The sequence below is a fragment of the Idiotropiscis lumnitzeri genome, chromosome 16, assembly GCF_059441095.1.
Source record: "Idiotropiscis lumnitzeri isolate Australia: NSW breed Sydney's pygmy pipehorse chromosome 16, RoL_Ilum_1.0, whole genome shotgun sequence".
Taxonomy (NCBI): Eukaryota; Metazoa; Chordata; class Actinopteri; order Syngnathiformes; family Syngnathidae; genus Idiotropiscis; species Idiotropiscis lumnitzeri.
This window is the reverse complement of record NC_142406.1, coordinates 6,436,077-6,459,800: the sequence shown is the minus strand read 5'-3', so window position 1 is coordinate 6,459,800 and position 23,724 is coordinate 6,436,077. Positions and strand designations below refer to the sequence as shown.

The following is a 23,724-nucleotide window of genomic DNA, read 5'->3' as shown; positions in this document are numbered from 1 at the left end:
GAAAATATATATAAAGTCTAAAACGTTTACCAATACATTTCTGCAGAAGGGAAAACAGCATATGTATGTTTGGGGTTAGGGTCTTTTCTTTTTAAATCCATATGAGAAAAACATTTAGAATTAGAAAAAATAACAAATGAATGTACCACTGGCGGTACACATGTTCAACATTTGTGATGGTTGGGAAATTGTTTCAAAACACAGTCAGAATTGTGATCAATAAATAACTGCTTTTTTAAAAATGAAACCCGTTGAACTTTGTTTGCCTAGCAGTTAGGTTGAAATTATTTTCTAAGGTGAGGAACAGTGAGCAGAGAGGAAAAGTACATCATTAGAATGCCTCAGTTGAGTTATCATGCAGTGGAAAGACAGAATTTCATCATGATCAAAATGATGAAAAACGAGAATTAATAAACAAACAGATGTATCAAAGCAAATGTAAACAATGAAAAATAATCTCCAAGGTCAAACAATGTTAGCCAAAACTTTCAAACCACAGCCAAAGGAGAGAACACAAACTGCTGTGATTGGTCTGTGATGTGATCCACAGCTTTCTGCCGTCATCAACCAGAGTGGGGAATTTTATCTCACAAAAGAATTTGAAGTTAACATCATTTCACCTCAATGACAGTAAAGAATGTAAAGATGCACTGACAATGGTTTGATCCTGGAGCAGATCAATAAACCGAAGCAATCATCTGTAGTCTGAAAGCAGTAAGTGCTTCTTGTTTAGGTACATCTGGGTACTTTCCGAACTGTGTTTGGCTGTTTTGCAAAACTGAAACATTCGTATAATGTTCAGCAAGTCACATTGTTATGGCCTCTCTTTGGATTAGGGCTAGGTTAACCCTTAACCCTAACTCCATCTCTATCTCTATCCCTATCCCTAACGCTAAGGCATTATTCCTCCAGAGAATAGGGAGACGATGGAGGGATGGCTTCAGAAAATTAGAACGGCTCATCTGAATCCATCGCCGAGGCTCAGGTTTTTGAACCACTATGTCCTTCCTCCGATCATTTACCGGGAGCTGGTTAATGTTATGTCATGGTTGCGTAGCTACACATCCAGGTTGTTGAACCACTATGTCCTTCCTCAGATCATTTATTTGTTGTGTGCTTCCTCAAGCCATCTGCCTGTCTGGCCAAGCCCCGTATCCCCACCTCCTGCCCTTGAAGACCGGACCGCGTCGACCACTCCACCGCCTGGCCCTGCTGAACTCCGGATCCACTGCCTTCACTTGCTTCCCCCAAAACAAACCCCTTCTCATATTCCGATTGCTCTTGGGTCCTTTTCGCACCATTACAGTTCCACCCAACCGTTACACCAAGTTTAGTAAACTTCAGCACTCATCTGCAGTCTGAAAGCAGTATTAGTGCTGTACATTGATTGTGTAAGGACTTGTTAAATAATACTTTGTCAAAATATGACTAGGGACATTATTTTTAAGAGGCTGACAATATGTTATTTGGTACCAAGAACATTTCATCTGCAGCAACAATTCACAAAATCACAAAAGTATGAAATAGGACTTCATCGCATGTCTTATCTTGAGAAAATACTGCAATGTCAGGGAATGGAGTGTAACAAATGTTTTATTTATTTTTTTCTTTTCTTATCTTGAATTTATCTTTTTAAACATTATGCACTGTCGGAGCAACTTACACTCTTTTTTTGTCGCTATGTGAGCAGGGCATGAAAATCCTGACTGGTGCCTTTCTTTGACGAGTCTTTCATTCCAGCAATGACAACACCAAAAAAACGACGCCGTTGGAGTTGAACAAAAAAAGGCTTCGCTTTAATTCCAGTTAAAAACAAATGATGTCAAAACAAGGTCGATCGCAGAAAAGTCGTTGCTCCATGCCCAACGTGTCTTCCTCATCAACACCAATGTATATGAAAAATCAGCCATGCACATTTCTTCAAAGTCTTAGTTATTTGTTTTAAATTGTATTTGTCAGGCAAGACAGAAGTCCACACTTCAACAGATTCCTGTGTTTTGCCCTCGAGGTGTGAGAGAGGAAAACTTAGGGTTAGGTTTACCCGAACCCAAAGAAAAACATTGGTTCCATTTCAGGCCATCACAATATGACTTGTAGAACATTTTACAAATGTTTCAATATTGCAAAAACAGCCAAACGCAGTACACAAAGTTACCAGAAATATCTGAACAAGAAGTTCTTACTGCTTTCAGACTGCTTAAGTTTTCTAAACTTGGTGAGTAATTGTTGATCTTTTGCTTTTTTTAAGTGACAAAATTAAAATGAAAAACTTCTTCTCACTGTTGTCTGCAAAATGACCAGAACTACCCAACATGAAGCAATTACTGCTTTCAGAACAGGAGAAAGTGGTTAGGTTTGATTACATTTGGAGACAAACTGGCATATTGTGCTATGTTGAAGTCAAGAAATCGCGTTGAAAAAGTTTGACTTAGTGTGGTCCAGAAGTACCCCAATTCAGAGGACTTATGGCTTTCTGAGCACAAGTGAGTGCTTAGATTATAAAGGATTGGAATATGTCGTGGTAGCAGAATGCCAATTAATTACAGGTTCATATGTCATGGTGTATGTATGTTGTTTTTGGTTTAGTATTTAGTTTAATATTTTTCCTTGTGTTTGGTGTGTGTCTCTTGTTAAACCTGATTGTGTCCAGCTGTGCTTGGAGCCCCATTCCCTTGTGTGAAGCAATCAGCTCCCTCCAACCCTTTGTGTCTTGTCCAGGTGTTCCTTGTTGTCTCGTTACTTTGTTTGTATATAGTTCCTTGTTTGCTTTCAGTTCTCTTTGGTTCAGTGTCCCAGTTAGCTGTCCTGCCTGTCGCGCCTTGTCAAAATAAGACGAGTCCTAGTCCTTGTGTTTGATATTTTAGTTTTTTCCCTATGCCTTGTGCTTTGTTTTCTTTCCCTTTAATTTCCATGAAGTTACTCCTGCCTCACTTCACTGTATCTGGGTCCTCCTCTCACTCAACCTCCATACCAAAACCCTGACATTATGTTTGTCACTGCATTTATTAAACAAAATACATTTACCAAATGAAACTAGTAGTAGTTTGCACAGTGAAGACATGTGATTGTGTTTACTATTCTCATATGCTAGATTTATGACTTATTTAAATGTGTTGAACTTGTGTAGGTCATGAAAATTCGACATTCCCACTTGCAACACACATTAAACTAGAGAATGCAATTTCTGGAGAAATCGCGTGTGAAGGCTCCGGAGTTGAAGCCATCTGGGTGGAAGCATGTGGAATGAAATTGAATGATTTTTTAATCATAGAGAATGAAATTGAATGAGTTTGAATTGTAGCAAATAGAATTGAATGAGAATGTGGATTGATAGTGAATGATGGAAGGTGGAAGTATGTTGAATGATGTTGAATAACACTAAATGGAAAAGAAGCCCGCATGGCGTTCTTTTTTGGAAGCGATTGGAGAAGTTGGAACGGTGAGAATCCGAAGAAAAATGTGGAAGGACTAGCATGCGGGATAAAAGGAAATGGTGTGCAAGTGGTTACCGTGCGTGTGCGTTGCGTGGGACCGCCCCCACGCGCGTGTATCCGTGGAAGGAGTGAGTTTGAACGGGGTGATGAGTATGCGTGTGCATGCTGAATCTTGTTAAACCAGATTAAATAAAGAAATCAAGTTAAGACACAATATGGAAATAAAAAGTTCTATTTTTTTAAGCATTAAATAAATACAGTGGAACCTCGGTTCTCGAACGACTCTGAGGTCGAACAAATCGGAGTTCAAACAAAAAAAAAAGAGAAATTCTTGCTTCGCAGTTCGAACAAACCTGGGAGTTCGAACGCCGGTATGACGCGTGAGTGCGCACGCGAGGGTGGGGGCTGAGCGGCGTACGGGTGTAGATCGCTCTCTTTATGACCAACTGTTGTCGCGTGCGGACGTGCTGCGTTTTGCTCTCGCGTTTTATATCGGTGTACGAAGTGTTTTAGCCCCTAATCATGCCTCCAAAGAAAGTCAGTGCAAGCAGCAAAGGAGTGGTTTCGGTGTTCGAACAATTCGCTTTTGGAACAGGGTTCAGGAACGGATTATGGTCGAGAACCGAGGTTCCACTGTAATTACAAAAAAAATCCCTCTTGGGGGACGAGGGGGTCCTCGGGGAATCGCTCCCTCCAGGTGGCGAGAGGGAGTGATTTTGTATTGTCGTCCCTGTCTATGACTTCCACCAGGTCCCCCCGAAGTCTGTAGCCCACCACCAGGAAGGGGGTATCTTCCAATTCCTGTGTAAAAGAACACTTTATGAACAGACGTAGGATGAACAGTTTTATTTTCATGACTTCTACTATCACACCCGAGAGCAACACAAACGTGCCCGTTTGACACTCGCTGTCGACTGAAAATAACAGGTGTTCAGGTAATCACGGTTCACCTTTCCAACGTAAAATTACGAAATTCAGAAAACGGGTGGTGAATAGATATTAAAGTCTGTCAATGGAAATATTTCAATCTAGTTGATTTTTTTCTACACATTTTGTATTAGCCGGCCTACTTACGTTGATCTCGGTGGAGTTGGTCGTTTGGAGGGAGAAGCCATAGGGTGAAGGCTTGCCCACAAGGTGGGTCACCTTCACCTTTTGGCCCACGTAAACGACAAAGAGATTCGCCTCCCTCCAACGCACCACCTTTGCCGACGCCCCGTCCTGTAATACAAAACGTACAATGAGAATTGCCCGCTGCAGCATATTTAGATTACAATAGTTGAGGTAAAACGCAAAATATTCACTTTTTGGAGGAGGATGACGCCCATGGGCACGAGCTGGCCTCGCACCCTCACCATCCTGATGGCTCGGATCTAAGGGAGAAACAAAAGGATTAAACAATTTTATCACGCACACACTGAGACGGTGCGAGTGTGATACATTACTTCAGTGATGACGCCTTCGATGTTGACCAGGACCCCGTTCCTGGGGAACGTCCCGGATGTGGACTGTCCTGGCAATGGGAAGGATGAGCCGGGCGGCCTCCTCCCCCAATTACCCAGACACTGTTACGTCCGCACAACGAAATAATTCAGTGTCTGGGCGGGAGAGGTGGACCCGCTCATCCCTCCCAACATTATATTTTTTTAATAAGAAGCTCTGGCCCTCGGAAACCTCCGAGGCCAGAGCTTCAAAAAGCACCATGCGGCAGTGCGTTTTTCCATCACTGATGGCTACGTTCACGTTTTTGAAAGTGGACCCAGCCGCCATCGTCCCGTCCTCTTAAAGAGTCCAATTTCGGTATGCCGTGGTGGCGCTCATGGCCACCACCTTCGCCCTCAGCGGCGCAGCAATCTTCGTGGTGAAGATTTGTTCCATGCTGGAGAAACGGGGGGGAAAATTAAGGGAAAAATTTAGACCTACACCACAATATCAGTTAGATAAAAAATATGGCAACATGGATAAAAAGTAAAAAGGTTGCTAACCAAACATTTTCGGGTCAAGTGGATAACGAAACAAAAATGTTTAGTAAAATAAACTTAAACTGGTTGTCTTGTGGGTTATTCGTTTGAGTCAACATGTTAGGTTAAATGAATAACCCATTTTCATTTTTGAAGTGATGAAATTTATTTATTTTGTTACATTAAAAACATTTAAGTTAAAAATAAAATAAAAGCAGACGTGCAATATACCCTAGGGTACGTCTAAACTAATTAACCATCCAACCTTGTCATCAGAATGAAAAACGCCAGCACCTACCGACGGCTGTCGGCAATTAACAATTTTTTTGTGGCATAAAGAAAAACGTCGAATTTAAAATTAATTAAATCACAGCGAAAATACCTTTGAGCAAGGTAGATGTGAAAATATTCTAGGGAGAAAAATACAGGTGTCTAAGCCAATCAATCATCCTACCTTGTAGTCAGTCAAGTTTAAAAGACCAACGGCAAGTTTCTCACGTTTATATAGCCCTTGACGCATACCCACGGCTGACGGCAATTACGCATACCCACGGCTGACGGCAATTAACAATTAATGGAAACACGTTTTTATGTTTTAAAGACACTTAAATGTGTGGTATTTTTTTTGACAATTCATTTTTTGATACTAATTATTTTCTTTACAGTTTGCTGATAAACTCAACATACTAGTTGCAGTTGCGCCCCCGAGTACAATAAAAGACAGCGCTACTTTATTCATATAGCATATTTTACAAGGAGTTATGTACTGTTGCTCCAAAAAAAAACCATCAGATTAAGGTATAACTCACAATACAAAATATCTGTTGCAACTTCAATCATACATTTACAAATGAAAAACAATAATACAAACAAGAGGGAAAAATATACACACAAAAAAATAAATAAAAGAAATGTCATTACCCACAAAAATACAGTATTTCAACAAAAGGTAGAATCAAAGTCAATGGGGTCAAAATAGTTTGGATTCCTTTCTTTCCGCATCTTGGGACCGGCTGTTGCATGGCAGTGGTTTCTTGAGGATTATTAGCAAATGTTGACACTCATACTTTGTCATACATATGGGACAGTATGTTCAAAAAGTGAGACATTATTATTAACACATTTTGACAGCTGAATTTTACATAAATAAAAAAAAATACAATAAAAATTGTTTAAGCTAAATGGAAAAAGCATTCATACATAAGATGAAAAAAAAAAATCAAAAATGAAGACAGTTACCACCATCAGTGCAAATATTGAATACTTGTGTAATCGGTTCAAAACTCAGTAGGAATTTTGATCAATAATTATTTGCTTTTTTTGCTATAAAAACCAATGAACATTTTTTGGCTGGCAGTTGTTAGGTCGAAATGGCAGCATAAGGTTTCACGTTTCAAATGTGAGGAGGAGCGGTGAGGAAAAATGTGCATGCACACGCCATTAAAATCATTATTTTGAGCAATCGTACAGTGGAGAGACAGCATTTCATCAAACTAAGTTCCCTCAACTTCCGAAATGATGAAAAACGTGAATTAATAAACAAACAGATGTATCAAAGCAAGTGGAAAAAAATTTAAATGAAAAAGAATCTTTCAGGTCAAACAGTTTCGCCGCTCACTTGGACAAAATTTTAATGTTCAAACCACTACCCAGGGAGAGAACACAAACCTCTGCGATAGGATCCACAGCTTTATGACGTCATCAACCAGAGTGGGCAATTCTATCTCAAAAAGAATGTGAAGTTAACATCATTGCACCTAAATGACAGGAAGGAATGTAAATGTTACCTTGCCTGTCGCACTGACAATGGTTTGATCCTGGAGCAGATCATTTTTATTGCCATTTATTATGGAAAATGTTTGCATAATCACCAACAAATGGAGGTTGATCACACTCCAACAAGACTGTCGACCGCACAAATTAGATGTAAAATAAATAAATAAATAAATGGCTGTTGCATCCACTAAAGTCTTCAAAAATCGTTCACACTGCAACCTTTCTAAGAATCATCATCACTAATAATGGCATTAATTTAGACAATCTAGCTGTACAGAGAACCGTACGGGGATTGTTTTAGAAGACTTGACTTTTCAAAAAATAGAAAATGGTCTGAAGAGAACAGAAAACAGACTATTTGATCCTTGGGAGAACATGTCACGAGCCTTCTAAGCAGGTCAGCAAGTCCTTCCGTCGTCGGGCAAGCAAAGCAGGTTTCATTGCGCTTTCTCACGAGGGCGACTGAGCTTCCGACTGTTCTTTGTCTCGACGAACAGAGCGTGATGAGCCAACAGGGGCGGTGGACAACGCACTAACGGAAATAAATAAGTGGTGAGGCGCATATTCTACGAGTCTTTTTGGAGAGAAAAGGAAATTACAGGATGACCAACTTCCCTTTTCCTTTCAATCAATAGATAGAGTCTGAAGAGAACAGAGAACAGGCTTAACTTGACTCTTAGGAGAACATTAGTGCCATGGACCTTCCAAACGCGTCTGCAAGGCCTTTCTTCGTCAGCAAGCACAGCCACGTCTCATGGAGAGCTCATACCAGGGTGACCGAGCTTTCATCTCTTCCACGTCCAGACGAACGGAGGATGCGGAGCCGCGGGCCACGTGAAGAATGTTCTAACAAAAAAATAAAGTTGGTGGTGAGGACAAAAGCTGACAAAGTGTTAAATTACGGACGTTTCCTGCCAAAGTTCAATTCTGCGAGAAGGGAAAGAAGTACCGCACGGTTGCCACCCTGGTTTCGGATTCAGTGTTCCCTGACAAGTGTTTTGGCGCCTGTCCTCCAAATCTTTTGGTAGAGAGGAGCGCATAATACAGGATCAGCGAGTCAAAATTTAGGCGGTTCTGAGACAGGTTTGGCTGTGACTCACAATATATTAAAATAATCGTGATCATTTTTTTTTTCTTAAAACGCTTCACAATTAATGAATATGTCACACTCATACAATAGAAAATGGATCAATGAGGGACACAAACTCAAACTCACATTGTCGTTACCTCCGTTCTGGCTCGAAACACTCTTTCTCCAGAATGAAGGACCTGTTAAAAGTTTAGGACAGTAAAATTATAACATTTACTGGCTTTACAAAAAAGAAAGGAGCCGTTTAATGATGAGCTACTTACCTTTTCCCTTCAATAAATAGAAATGGTCTCAAGAGAAGAGAGAACAGACTTGACTTGAGCCTAGGAGAACATTAGTGCCGCGGACCTCGGAAACTCAGGAGCAAGTCCTTCCTTCCTCAGGCGAAAGCGGCCACATCTCATTGAGAGCTCGTAGCAGGGTGACCGAGCTTCCATCTCTTCTTTGTCTGCACGGTTGCCACCCTGGTTTTCGGGGTCAGTGTTCCACGTTGTACTCTTTTGTGCGCCCGTTTGCCGAATCTGTTGGCGGAGAAAAGGCAGACACGGGACCGGTGAGTCAAAATCCTCCCAAGGATCTAGGTACAATAGTTAGGTACACACATACCCGTGACCTTCATTGCGGTGTGAGCAGCTAAGGTGTATTTTTTTTGCTTGTTTTTTCCCCTCGTCCTCCCAGGGGTTAGAAACAGGGGATGTTAATATTTGTCAATGAAGCCCGATGCCAATGATGCCCTTTGAGACGTTGCTGTGATTTTATTTTCTCCAGAACAAAGACCTCTTAAAAGCAGAAGAGAGTAAAATGACATTTACTGTCATTACAAAAAAAGATCTGTTTAACAATGGCTCACTTACCTTGTCAGTTTTCTGTTCTCATCCCATGCCAACGATCGGTACGTTTAAAATGTTAAAAAAAAGTTACAAATCTAACCACTCTCTCTTCCCTCGACGTCACTTTCGCCGACCCCTCCACTTGCCTTCCTGCGACCCTCCACCGACCGACTGTTGGACCTCCTTAATTCCCTCTCTCTCACTCCTCCCAATGCTCTTCTGCCACTCACCTTCTAGTTCACACGCTAAACCAGGGGTCCTCAATCCTGTTCCTCGAGGGCCGGTGTCCTGCAGGTTTTCCATCTCTCCCTGCTGCAACACAGCTGATTCAAATGATCAGATAATCAGCAAGGTCTGCAGAAGGTAGATAACGATCGCTCAGGTGTGTTCCACCAGGGAGAGGTGGAAAACGGGCAGGACACCGGCCCTCGAGGAACAGGATTGAAGACCCCTGCGCTAAACCATCTTCACTCCAAATCTCATCTCAAAATCTCAAACCAACTGGAACCCATGACAACTTTTAATCATTTAAATCTCACTCTGTATTGCTTTACTTACTGCCATATTTCATTCTTTGGATATCATGTATCTGAGATTTACAAGCACTATATCACAATAAAAATGAAAAAATCCACCACCGTCTCTGCCCTTCATTCACTCTGTCGATGAGTCCGCAGTCCACCGCTCCCTCTCGCCGTTGTTTACTCTCACACATCCTTCTCAAGTCAACCGAACTTCTCACACTGATTTTTGGGCTTTTCTGTTTCAGTCTTACTTGTCTCAGTAAGATATTTGAAATTTTCATTTGCAGCATTGATCGGCTCGCACCCAACTTTTCGCGGGCGTCGGACCGAAACCTCCGCCTTCACACAACAAGAAAATGCGATTCCCGAAGAAATTGCGTGTGAAGGCAGAAAAGCTGGATTTTTTGGGGGGGAATTATTTTGAATGAGACCGAATGACGTTGAATTATTTTGAATGACAATGAATGTTTTTGAAATTTTGAATGGGGTTGAATGAATTTGAATCATAGTGAATGAAATTGAATGATTTTGAATCATCCATCCATTATCCGCCGCTTATCCGGGGTCGCGGAGGCAGCAGCTTCAGCAGGGAAGCCCAGACTTCCCGCTCCCCAGCCACATCTTCCAGCTCTGCCGGAGGGATGCAGAGGCGTTCCCAGGCCAGCTGGGAGACGTAGTCTCTCCAGCGTGTCCTGGGTCGTCCTCTGGGCCTCCTGCCGGTGGGACATGCCCGGGAGGCATCCTAAACAGATGCCCGAGCCACCTCATCTGGCTCCTCTCTACGTGGAGGAACAGCGGCTCGACACTGAGTCCCTCCCGGATGGCCGAGCTTCTCACCCCTATTTTGAATCATTTTGAGTAAAATTGAATGATATTAAATAGAATAAAATTGAACGATATAAAATCAAAGTGGATGATATGAATACTGAATGACATTAAATAATTTTACATGGAAGTGAATAACATTGAATGATACTGAATTACAATGAATGATTGTGAATTACATTAAATAATTTTGAATGAAAGTGAATAATCTTGATTGATTTTGAATCATATTGAAAGGAATTGAATTAGATTTTATTATATTGAATGATATGAAACCATATTGAATCATAGTGAATATAATTGAATGATATTGAATTATATTGCATGAAATAGAATGATTGTGAATAATATTGAATCACAGTGAACAAAATTGAATGATTTTGAATTATAGTGAATATTAAATAAAGGAATATAAGAGTTTGAGCTTAACATAGTTCATTAGATGTTGCTGCATCCTGTGTATGAAAGTGTGAGACTATAAAGTGCTGAGCGTGTGGAGCGGAACAGAGTAGGGGGTGCAGGAATGGAATGTTTTAGGACAGACGGTGCTGGCAGCAAGGAGGGGGCGGAGACGAGATGACTCAAGCACAACCAGGAGGAGCCACCACGTGATTCTTCAGGGGAAGAAAGACCAATAAGCTAAAGTTAACTGCAGGATACACATAGCCAATAGAATCATGCCAGGATGCCTTTGTCTTTGTATAATTTACATATTGTATAGTATGAATCACTGCTGTGCAACTCGGAAAAAGTGCTGTTCGGTTGGTGGCAAGAGAGGTGTAGAGTTGTATTGAGAGGGATCCGAGACCCAGGCGCATATGTAGTAAATCTGTGTATTGGGAATAAATCCACTCGTGCGTGCAAATGCCGGCTTCCGGATACCTTTCTATTGCAGAACGAGCGCGCATATTGTTGGATGAGTGAGAGTTGGGTAAAGTCACAAATTGGAGTCAGATTGCTAATTTGAGTTTACATTGATTTAAAATTAAATTCTAACATTGATTTAAAACTAGATTCCAACATAAATTATATTGAATCGTAGTGAATGAAATTGAGTGATTTTAAATCAAAGTGAATGAAATTGAGTGATTTTAAATTAAAGTGAACAATATTGAATGATATTGAATGATTCTGAATTAAAGTGAATGAAATTGAATGATTTCGAATCAAAGTGAAAAAAACTGAATGATATTGAATCATAGTGAATGAAATTGGATGGTTTTGAATCGTAGTGCATGATATTGAATGATTTTGAATGAATGTGAATTAAATTGAATGATTAAGAATGATAGTGAATATTATTGAAAGATTTTGAATCAAAGTGAATAAAATTGAATGATATTAAATAAAAGTGAATAATGTGAATGATTTTGAATCATAGTGAATAAAATTGAATACTGAATGACATTTAATAATTTTTAAATGGAAGTGAATAACACTGAACAACTTTGAATGATATTGAATGACATTAAATAATTTTGAACAAAACTGAATAACAATGAACAACTTTGAATGATCCCGAATTACAAGCAATGATTGTGAATGAAAATGAATGATGCTGAAAGACATAAATGTATTTTATACGGATCTGAATAACATTGAACAACTTTGAATGAAACCGAATGACAACTAAAGATTGTGAATGATAATGAATGACATTGAATGATTTTGAATTATGCTTAATGAAAATGAAAGACGTTGAATGATACTGAATAACATTAAATAATTTTAAATTGAACTGAATAACATTGAACAACTTTGAATGATACTGTATTACAATGAATAATTGTGAATAACAAGCAATGTGTGATGAGTGCCTTACGGCAAGGAGGAGGTGGACCCAAAAGGCGAGGAGGCAGGAGGTGGATAGGGTTAAGGGAATTTATTGACAGGGTCACACAAGGACAAACACGTGGCAGGGTGCCAAAATAACAAAAGGGCAAACAAAACGAGACTAAACTGGAACGAGGACAAGGAACAAACACGAGACGGGAACGAACAAGGCGGACAGGGAACGATGACAAGAGCATTAACGGGAACAGGGCGTGGTCGTGACAGTCCAAGGTAGCGAGACACACGGGAAATGCGGCAAGGAGGAACAATGACCCGACACTGCGTTGTCGGTCTGGAAGGTTTAAATAGTCCGGGTACTTAGGGGAGCAGATGGGAAGCAGGTGCGTGATGATGAACTGGGAACAGGTGCGTGGCTGGTGATGACGAGTGCTGAGGGGAAACGCTAACACAGCTGACCAAACAATAACAGAAGCACATGGCAGGAAGGAGGGAAGAAAACAATAACAAACCGCATGCACACGTAAACACTGACAAAAACTCCTGTCATGCCCGACGCGGATCATGACACAATGATTGTGAATGAAAATGAATGATGTTGAATGACAATTTATACTAAATACATCTGAATAACATTGAACAACTTTGAATGATACTGAATGACAAAGAATGATTGTGAATGAGACTGAATGACATTAAATAATTTCGCATGATACTGAATAACATTGAACAACTTTGAGCTCTCTCTCTCTCTCTCTCTGTGGTGTCAGAAAAACACGTTATGTGATTAATCCAACCCCCTTTTAATGCCGTCAATCTTATAAAGGAGCGATTAAGACTCATCTGGGCCTAATAAACAATGTAGTCCTATGATGTAGCGCTGACGCTTGAGAGCCCGGAAAAAAACCTCAAGGACCTGAAATTTAGGGCACGCCTGAACCCTATGGTGAAAATATTTTTGAGATGAATATTTAATATGCGTTTGACATTGAACCTCTTCGTCACGATAGCATCAGCTGTTTGTGTGTTCCGGTCTGAGAGTGTCTGCTAAATGGCTGACGTAGTCAACATCTTATATTATGTCTAGAGACGTATTGATTGAAATACAACATTTCTGTTCATACCTGTTGGCTCTCCACCAGGGATGTAAAGAGTCATCGAAACTCAATTTAACATCGATATAAACTGCTCAAAATATGTATCGATGTGAAGAATCGATTGGCAAAACCATGTTAACCAAAGCCATTCTCTCACTACTGCAATGCCATGCACGAGATGACTCGGCGATGCATATGATTGTACTCGATCATAATGGTATTGGCGATAGTGGTAGGTGCGTGTTGTGTTAAACCGTTCCTGCTTGCCGCCTAACCATGGTCGGGAAACGCTCCTCTTACAGAGCACAGAGAGACAGGGATCGCATTGCAGTTTAGGGCTGAACAATTGATCATTTTAGGAATGAAATCGAAAATGTCCAAGTCACACTTTTTACGAGAGGAGTTGTTTTTTTTTTTGTCAACTAAAGTTGACTTATATTTTACAATGTAGTACTACCACTATACAAAGTACCAGGTTTTTATCATTTTTGAGGGTGACTCACAAAAAAAAACTACAAAAATTAAATACTGTAAATTAAATTTGACAACACGCCATATAAACATACCATAGTGTTTTTCCATTGTAGCAAAATTCAAACATGAAAACCTTCAGGGCATCATGGTAGAGTCTCAGTCTGTTTTCACGTTCCTGTTTGCTTATAACTTCACCTCGATATTCAATAAGAAAGTCTCCCTTCTGAAAGCGGCAGCAACTGAACACTCCTCGACCTTACAAGGGAAAGAATTAGGATGAATTAGAATCATTAAATTAAAACAATGGTGAAAACAAGGCTCAAACTAAAGAAGTGATTGCCAATCCTCACCTTAAAATGAATTTATATATTTTATGAGGAACCTATCCTTGTCCTTGCCCAAGGATGAAAAATATGCTACCGCTTCTTTGGGTTTAACCTTAGTTCCTTGTGGCCTCATTGCTGACATATCTTGCTGAAGATGAAGACCTAAAGAAAGCAATAAGGCGGGAATTACAAGTTAAACTATCCGGTGTATAATTACTTGGTGCAGATCTGTTTAGCAGTTAAATTTCAGTCTTTCAGTGTACCATGAGAGCATATGTAGTAAATACAATACAAAACTAAATAAAATATATTGCATGTGTCACAGCACAGCTCTACTAAACGCCGGTTGAAATGAGGTGTAAATATACACTGATAGACTCCAATGTTTTCATTAAAAGAGTTCAGATTTAAGTAAAAACAAATGCAGCATTTTACCAAATCATGAGTGCAGAAGTCCTCGAATTTTGTCCATATTGATTACACCTAGTCATTATTTAGAACATTTCAATTATTATTATTTAAAACAGCAAAGGCAATTGAACTTTAAATGAATAGACAAAATTACAGCTCAGCTTGGAAATTGCAGTGCGATGTTGTTTTCGGTTAGATTTGTTTACCTGACATGTTTCGGCGAGTCTTTCGCCTTCTTCAGAGTGTCGCATGATGGTGTCTTGTTACTCATCTTTATTAGCTGATGTTCCATGAGGGCGTGACTTACCTGTCAAAAAAAATGTCAAGTCACGCCCCCCGGGGAGCCTTCATCCTGTCAACCACCTGGAGCAGCATCTTGGAGGAGTGAACGGACAGCATTATGACCATCGGCCAATCAAAAGCTGTGAAATATAGACTGTGTGAATTATTAAGTAGGGGGTGCAATACAAGGTCCTGCCTACAGGGGCGTTTTCTCACACAATAATACACAACATTCATGTTATTGTGGTTTAAAGGGACATTGGCTAAAATTTGGAATTTGAGCATTCTACACCCTTAGAAACATGATAGTGTAACCAAGTTAAAAACACTCAAATATTTTTGACTAAATGTTATTCAGTTGTTTGTTGTATTATAATATTTTTGGGGAATGTGCTTGTTATAATAGCCCATGAAACAAATTAGGTACACAGTTTGTGTTGTAATTTTGTGTATTTAGTTTTGTTATTAAAATGAGTGGATCACATCCGGAGGAGGAGCGAGTGAGCGAGAGAGTGAGCGAGGAGTGAGCGAGCGAGCGAGAGAGGGACGACGGCGATTGCGGCGGCGATAGGAGAACGAAGGCAGACGAGTGTACAAAAAGTAGACTGTTAGAGTTGGTTAACGAAAGTGTTCAAACCAGACTCTTTTAGAAACCATTAACAGTGATAGAGTTGGTCAGTTTGAGTGGACTACTTGACTTAAGACCTATGTGTTTGGAATTAGCCGTTAGCCCTGCGGCTAATGAGTGGCATGGACTTAGCTCTGCAGTTGGCAACAAGCTAACGCATTATCTAAGGCCTGCGTGGCTGAAGACGTGGACGACGCCGATCGGGACGCCGGGCGGTCAACAGTGTGTTGTGGACTGAGAGGACCGGGCCAACATCGCATCGTGGATGTGGAATATAATTTTTGTCTTTCCCTTTTTCTTGCCGGTGGGACCATAGGAGTGAACCTGCTTCATTGGGAGGTATCATTGTTTATTTTCTGCCTTTGGGTGAAGGAGCCATTTTGTTTTAGGCTACTACGCACACAAGCATCGATCTGGCCAGCAACGTTACTTAACATTGGGGTACGTGACTTTGGTGACTGCCTGCTGCGAGGTAAAGTGACTGGGCCCTTAGATTAATGTTGTGTAGGTGGACCTTTTTTTGTTTAACCTTGTACTGTTTACTAGGCATTCATTTGTGTCACACACCAACTTGAGAGAACATTTTTTTCCCTGCCTTATTTAATTTCTATCAGTAAATGTTTTTGTTTTCTATATAAGCAAGTGTGTTTATTGCCTACTTGAAAGATTGGGTTATAAATTTGAGTGCTTTTTGAAGTCCAATAATTTTGTACGGTTATTGTCCTCTTAAGAGAGATTAGAAGCGGGGCAACGATTATCAGCCATTTAAGAAAGCAAATTGCCAGATACTACTTTGCAACGATTCAGTAAATAGATGTACATACCATAAACTGTTGAGGGATAGTTATAAAACAAAAGAACCTAGGTTAGCCACCTCTCAATATAGTCACCCCGGCTAGAGAGGCGCTACAATAGCATTGTCCGAATTACGAGGACATGGGTTGCGTCCTCGTAATTCAAATTGTCCTTGCAGTGTTGCGTGTATTCAGGTCAAATGTCCCTGCAATGCATGAAAACAAACATACACACATACACACACACACACGCATCTGTTTTATGGATTCAATTAGTTTGGAGGATTACAACTCCCAGACGATTGCCCGACATCTTCTTCCGGCTCAGAGTAAAGGAGTGGAAGAGTTGAAACCTGGCTAGTTTTATTCGATGTCCTGCATCTTGTGTCACTGTTATTCTGTGGAATGCTGTGTGGGTGGCTGGTGAAGTTGGAAAAAGAAAGTGAAAGAATGTGAGGTTTGGGAGGTTTTAGGTCGGCGCCTGGCGCAGACAGATACCTCGAGGGGGAAGGGATGCACAAGAAACTGGACCCTTCAGCCACAAGCAGGAGGGGCCACCACTTGAAGAAAGACCAAGAGAAGCAAGCTAAAGTTAACTGCAGCATACACATAGCCAATAGAATCATGCCAGGATGCCTTTGTCTCTGTGTCATTTGCATATTGTGTCTATAAATTAATGCTGAACAGCGAAGACAAAGAGAGCTGTATTGAGAGGGACCCAAACTCAAGTTGTAGATTTGTGTATTAGGAATAAATCCACTCGTGTGTGAAAATGCCGGCTTCCTGATACCTTTCTATTGCAGAACGAGCGCGCATATTGTTGGATGAGTGAGAGTTGGGTAAAGTCACAAATTGGAGTCAGATTATTAATTTGAGTTTACATTGGTTTAAAATTAAATTCTAACATTGATTTAAAGATAAATTCCAACAAGAGCCATGCTGTGACGGTTCGGGTCGGGGAGGAGGGCGTGGCAGTTCTGATTGTTTACAGGCTCGCGATCCACCCAGCCAGGCCCTCCTCCGGAGAAAGTGGGCGTCGGCTCCGGCGCACCTGCAGCTCGTTGCCGGCAATCAGCGCCCTGCATAAAGACCAGCCGCGCCAGGAGTCCGACGCCGGATTATCTCGTCACCTCACGTGGTACTGGCTCATGTCTCATCCTGCTTCCCGATCGCCTGACTCTTCGTGCTCTCGTGCCTGCTTGACCCATGCTCTTCCTGTTTCCCCGTCTAGCCGACCTGAACCCGTCTGGTCCCGCTCAGCCCGCCAGCGCCTCCGAGATCCTGCCCGGCACGCATCCCGCCAGCGCTCTCCGCTCCGCCGTGCCTCCCGCTACCTCGCCAGCCCGACTTCGCCTCCCAGCGCGCCCCGCTCTGCCGCACTCTCGTCCGTGCCACCCGGCGCCCTCCGCTCCGACGCACGACCATCTGCCGTTCCCGGTGGCTGCCACTCCGACACCTGCACGTCGGCGTCACTCGACGCTGTCCACGCCGACGCTCGCCTGGTGGTGGATTCTCCCCAGCTCGCTCCCCAACTCCCTTCCGCAATAAACCCTGTTTCCCCCTCACCTGTCGCCTTTGGGTCCTCCTTCCTCCCCACACGGTTCAGGGAACCGCGACAGAATAATCCGGCCAAGTTAATGGACCCCGCGACCTCGGACCCCCTGGGAGAAGCGCTTGCCCACCAGGGCAGCGTGCTCGAGCGACACGATCGGATGCTGCAGGAATTTCCGGGCTCCCTCCAGGCCATCCATCGCCAGCTTTCGCACCTCTCCAACCAGGTGGGTTCACTCGTTCCCCCCCCCAACCTTCTCGGGGACACGACCCCGGCTCCTCCGGCCGCCGCGTTGCCTTACGCGAGCGGTCGAGAGCCCCACGTTCCCACTCCCGAACCCTACTCCGGGGATTTGGGCTCGTGCAGCCAGTTCATGCTCAGCACCTCCCTGGTCTTCGACCTTCAGCCCCACAGTTACTCGACCGAGCGCGCTAAGATCGCTTACACCATCAACTTGCTTCGCGGCCGCGCCGCCAAGTGGGCAACCGCTCTGTGGGAGGCGGCGTCGCCGGTGATGACCACGTACGCGGAGTTCAGCCAGGAGTTACGCCGTGTTTTCGACCACCCGGTGCAGGGGCGCAAGGCGTCTCGCCGACTCCTCTCCCTCCGACAAGGCACCCGCTCCGCGGCCGACTTCTCTGTTGATTTCCGCATCCTGGCCCACGAGAGCCGTTGGAACGAGCCGGCTCTCCGCGAGGTTTTCCTGAACGGACTGACAGACGCCCTTAAGGACGAGCTGGCGGTCCGCGACGAGACAGAAACACTCGAGGAATTAATCGCCCTGGCAATCAAGGTGGTCCACCGCTTGCGGGACCGGCAGGTCGATCGGTCCCGACGCCCCTCCAGAGTTGCCGTCCGGGCAGCGATCCCCCGACCCGAGGTTCGCTCGCCATCGCCCGCTCCGCCGCCCACCAGCGCGGAGGAACCTATGCAGGTGGGGAGGACTACTCTGGACCCTGAGGAACGCCAGCGCCGCCAGACCCACCAGCTCTGCCTGTACTGCGGCCTTCCCGGCCACTTCTTGGTCCAATGCCCCCACAAAACAAAAGAGAAGGCTCGTCGTTGAAGGAGAGCCCAACGCCGAGCCTGCTGGTTTCCGCTTCTGGCTCTTCTTCCCGCATGTCGATCTCCGCCCGGCTGTTAGGTCAACACCCCCCCATCTCGGTCACTGCGCTGATCGACTCGGGGGCAGACGGCAGCTTCCTGGACCTGACCCTAGCCCGCCAGCTCGGTGTCACCATGGAGCCTATTCCTTCCCCCCGACGAGTGGTCGCGCTGGACGGGCATCTCATCGCCGAGGTCTCCCAGCAGACCGCTCCCCTGACCCTCATCGTCTCGGGTAACCACCGGGAGTCCATCAGGTTGTTCCTCATCCATTCTCCCCAGGTTCCTCTGGTCTTAGGTTTCCCCTGGCTCCAGCTCCACAACCCCGCCATCGATTGGAGGAGGTGTGTACTGACCGGATGGAGTGAGTTTTGCCACTCCCACTGCCTGCGCTCAGCGGATCCGGCTCCCTCCTCTACCCCGCCTCCTCCCCATCCGCCTGACGTCTCCTCCGTTCCTCCGTAATACCACGACTTGGCGCAAGTCTTCAGTAAGGACCTTGCCCGTACCCTCCCTCCCCATCGTCCTTACGACTGCGCCATCGATCTCCTCCCGGGGGCCCCCCTGCCCAACACCCGCCTCTACAACATCTCCAGACCTGAGAAGGAATCCATGGAGACTTATATCCGCGAGTCGCTCGCGGCCGGTCTCATTCGCCCCTCGTCTTCTCCCCTGGGCGCGGGCTTCTTTTTTGTTAAGAAGAAGGACGCCTCGCTCCGCCCCTGCATCGATTTCAAGCCCTTGAACCAAATAACGGTAAAAAACAAGTCTTCACTTCCACTCATCGACCCGTCCTTCGAACCTCTGTGTGAGGCCCAGATCTTCTCCAAACTGGACTTACGTAATGCGTACCACTTGGTCCGCATCAGGGAGGGGGACGAGTGGAAGACGGCATTCAACACACCTTTGGGACACTTCGAGTACCTGGTCATGCCATTTGGACTTACCAACGCTCCCGCCGTCTTCCAGGCTCTCATGACAGACATCTTCCGGGACATGCTCAACCGGTTCGCATTTATATATCTCGACGACATCCTCATCTTCTCCCGCTCTCTCGCAGATCACCGCCGGCATGTCCGACTGGTCCTCCAGCGCCTTCTGGAAAACCGCCTCTATGTCAAGCCAGAGAAGTGCGAGTTCCACGTCCCTTCGGTTCCCTTCCTGGGCTATATCATCGCCCGGGGGCAACTTCGTCCCGACCCGGCCAAGATCCAGGCCGTGGCGGAGTGGCCCCAGCCCACCACCCGGAAGGAGCTCCAACGCTTTCTCGGTTTTGCCAACTTCTACCGCTGTTTTATCCGGAATTACAGTAAGGTCGCCAGTCCACTCACTGCGCTTACGTCCACAGTCACCACCTTCCAGTGGACCCAGGCGGCCGCCCAGGCCTTCACCCACCTTAAAAAGGCCTTCACCAGCGCCCCAGTACTTCGGCACCCGGACCCTTCTCTCCAGTTCATCGTGGAGGTGGACGCCTCCGACACCGGGGCGGGGGCCGTCCTCTCCCAGCGGGATCCCGGTAACCAGGTAGTCCATCCATGCGCATTTTTTTCCAGACGTCTGTCTCCCGCAGAACGGAATTACGACGTGGGCAACCGGGAACTTCTCGCGGTGGTATGGGCTCTCCAGGAGTGGCGGCACTGGCTCGAGGGCACCTCGACTCCCTTCCTGGTCTGGACTGACCACAAGAACCTGGCATACCTGCAGTCCGCGAAAAGACTCAACCCCCGTCAGGCACGCTGGAATCTGTTCTTGAGTCGATTCAACTTTACCCTCTCCTTCCGCCCGGGCTCCAACAATGGTAAGGCGGACGCCCTCTCACGTCAGTTCTCGCCCCCTGCCAGCCCTGACGCTCCGGAGCCCATTCTTCCCTCGGCCTGCCTGCTGGGAGCGGCGACCTGGGACATCGAGCAGGTCGTCCGCGACGCCCAAGCGCATCAACCGGACCCACGACCAGTCCCGTCCGACCGCCTGTTCGTTCCCGACACCGCGCGGTCACAGGTACTGCAATGGGGGCACTCTTCCACACTCACCTGCCACCCGGGTGTGGCACGCACTCTCCGCTTCCTCCAGCAGCGCTTTTGGTGGCCCCGGATGGCGAAGGATACCCGGGAGTTTGTGCAAGCCTGCTCCGTCTGCGCCCGCGGGAAGGCCTCCCATGCGGTCCCGGCCGGCCTCCTCCGACCCCTGCCTATCCCGAGCCGTCCCTGGTCGCACGTCGCCCTAGACTTCGTCACCGGCCTCCCTCCGTCCAATGGGCACACAGTCATCCTCACCTTGGTAGACCGGTTCTCGAAGTGCGTTCATTACGTCCCCCTGCCCAAGCTTCCCACCGCGCTTGAGACAGCCAGACTCATCACTCAACACGTGTTCCGACTCCACGGCATCCCTGAGGACATCGTGTCTGACCGGGGCCCCCAGTTCGCGTCTCAGGTGTGGCAGGAATTCTGCAAGGCAGTCGGGGCCACCGCCAGTCTATCGTCGGGCTACCACCCCCAATCCAACGGCCAGACAGAACGGGCCAACCAGGACCTGGAAGCCGCCCTCCGTTGCGTGGTGGCCCGAAACCCGGACTCCTGGAGCGACGCGCTCCCCTGGGTCGAGTACGCCCACAACTCCCTCTCCACCTCGGCCACAGGTATGTCTCCCTTCATGGTGTGTTTCGGTTACCAACCACCCCTCTTCAAAGACCAGGAGCATACCGTGGCCATCCCATCCGTGGAGGAGCACCTCCGCCGGATCCGGGGGGTGTGGGTCGAGGCGAGGGCCGCTCTCACCCGAACAGCCCAGAGGACCAAGCGACTGGCCGATCGCCACCGGTCCCCAGCCCCGGACTACGTGCCTGGCCAGATGGTGTGGCTCTCCTCACGCGACCTTCCCCTCCAAGTCGAGTCTCGTAAGCTGGCCCCTCGCTTTATCGGTCCTTTTCCCGTCGAAAAAGTTATTAACCCGTGCTCTGTTCGACTCAAGCTTCCCGACTCCCTGAAAATTCACCCTACGTTCCATGTCTCCCTCCTCAAACCGCTATCCTCCAGCCCTCTGAGCCCTCCGGCTTTATCCCCCCCACCCCCCCTGATAATAGACGACCACCCGGCTTACACGGTGGCGAAGGTCCTGGACGTGCGGCGCCGGGGCCGGGGCTACCAGTACCTGGTGGACTGGGAGGGCTACGGTCCGGAGGAGCGCTCCTGGATCTCGCGTAAACTCTTCTTGACCGACGCCCCCATCAGGGAGTTCTACGCACTCCAGGCGTCCGTTAGGGGGGGGGTACTGTGACGGTTCGGGTCGGGGAGGAGGGCGTGGCAGTTCTGATTGTTTACAGGCTCGCGATCCACCCAGCCAGGCCCTCCTCCGGAGAAAGTGGGCGTCGGCTCCGGCGCACCTGCAGCTCGTTGCCGGCAATCAGCGCCCTGCATAAAGACCAGCCGCGCCAGGAGTCCGACGCCGGATTATCTCGTCACCTCACGTGGTACTGGCTCATGTCTCGTCCTGCTTCCCGATCGCCTGACTCTTCGTGCTCTCGTGCCTGCTTGACCCATGCTCTTCCTGTTTCCCCGTCTAGCCGACCTGAACCCGTCTGGTCCCGCTCAGCCCGCCAGCGCCTCCGAGATCCTGCCCGGCACGCATCCCGCCAGCGCTCTCCGCTCCGCCGTGCCTCCCGCTACCTCGCCAGCCCGACTTCGCCTCCCAGCGCGCCCCGCTCTGCCGCACTCTCGTCCGTGCCACCCGGCGCCCTCCGCTCCGACGCACGACCATCTGCCGTTCCCGGTGGCTGCCACTCCGACACCTGCACGTCGGCGTCACTCGACGCTGTCCACGCCGACGCTCGCCTGGTGGTGGATTCTCCCCAGCTCGCTCCCCAACTCCCTTCCGCAATAAACCCTGTTTCCCCCTCACCTGTCGCCTTTGGGTCCTCCTTCCTCCCCACACGGTTCAGGGAACCGCGACACATGCAGTCATATCGAAATTAATACTTTTGAAATTAATCCCAAATGCTGGTATATTCAATTAATAGCCCATGGCAAAAACGGAGGACATATTCCCGAAAATTATAGGTGGTTTTAGTTTTGTAAACATAAAAAGTAGTTTCAGATACAGTGACGGGCCATGCATTTCACACGCAGGCCTTCAGTGAAGTCCTACTTAGTCTGACTTGAATAAACACCCCTCAGAACACCATAATTTCACCATAATCACAACGGCTGGAGATATAATATACAGAAACACACTTACACACTACTGAGTGAGTGTTGGACGACCTAGCTTCTCTTGAAAGGTCCGCCTTGAAAATGGCCTCGCAAGTGTATCTGAAATTAAATTCCCTACATTGTCACTTTCGGCGCGACAGGACGTCACTTTCGGCGCGACATCTTTTCCTCCGCTTTTATCCACCGGGCGAGTAAACGCAACTATGGTTTCGTGCACCACCACATGCAACACTTGCACCATTCTCATGGAAAGACTCTCCCTGCTAGAGGGACGTGTACGCCAGCTAGAGCAGAGTAATGTGGTAAGCGTAAACGTGGCGGACACGACTGTTAGCACGGGTTGTAGCCAACTTGCTAGTCTGGTTAGCATTGGCCGTAAACTGCTTGCTAATCGCGGTGAGCCTGTTCAGACACATAGCAGTTCCATTCCACCTCGGTCTCATGGCTCCCGCACCTTAGTGATAGGTGACTCCATTACCCGCAACATTAAGCTTGAAAATCCAGCCACAGTAATGTGTATTCCTGGGGCCACAGCACCCGACATAGAAGCTAATCTTATGGAGCTAGCGCGCAAGACACCTATACACCAGCGCAGTGCAAACAACGCTAGCTATTCAGAT

The 23,724-nt window shown here is 46.2% G+C and overlaps 2 long non-coding RNA genes across 2 annotated transcripts; both read right to left on the bottom strand.

Moving 5' to 3' along the window:
- Positions 1–7,222: 7,222 nt before the first annotated feature.
- On the bottom strand, positions 7,223–9,884 carry LOC148321084 (uncharacterized). The gene is made up of 4 exons (XR_015846793.1): positions 8,868–9,884; positions 8,525–8,782; positions 8,388–8,440; positions 7,223–8,017 (listed from the first exon to the last, which is right to left on the bottom strand). It is a non-coding gene; the product is annotated as an uncharacterized LOC148321084 (long non-coding RNA).
- Positions 9,885–11,893: 2,009 nt separating this feature from the next.
- LOC148321083 (uncharacterized) lies at positions 11,894–14,286 on the bottom strand. The gene is made up of 2 exons (XR_015846797.1): positions 14,153–14,286; positions 11,894–14,057 (listed from the first exon to the last, which is right to left on the bottom strand). It is a non-coding gene; the product is annotated as an uncharacterized LOC148321083 (long non-coding RNA).
- Positions 14,287–23,724: the final 9,438 nt, after the last annotated feature.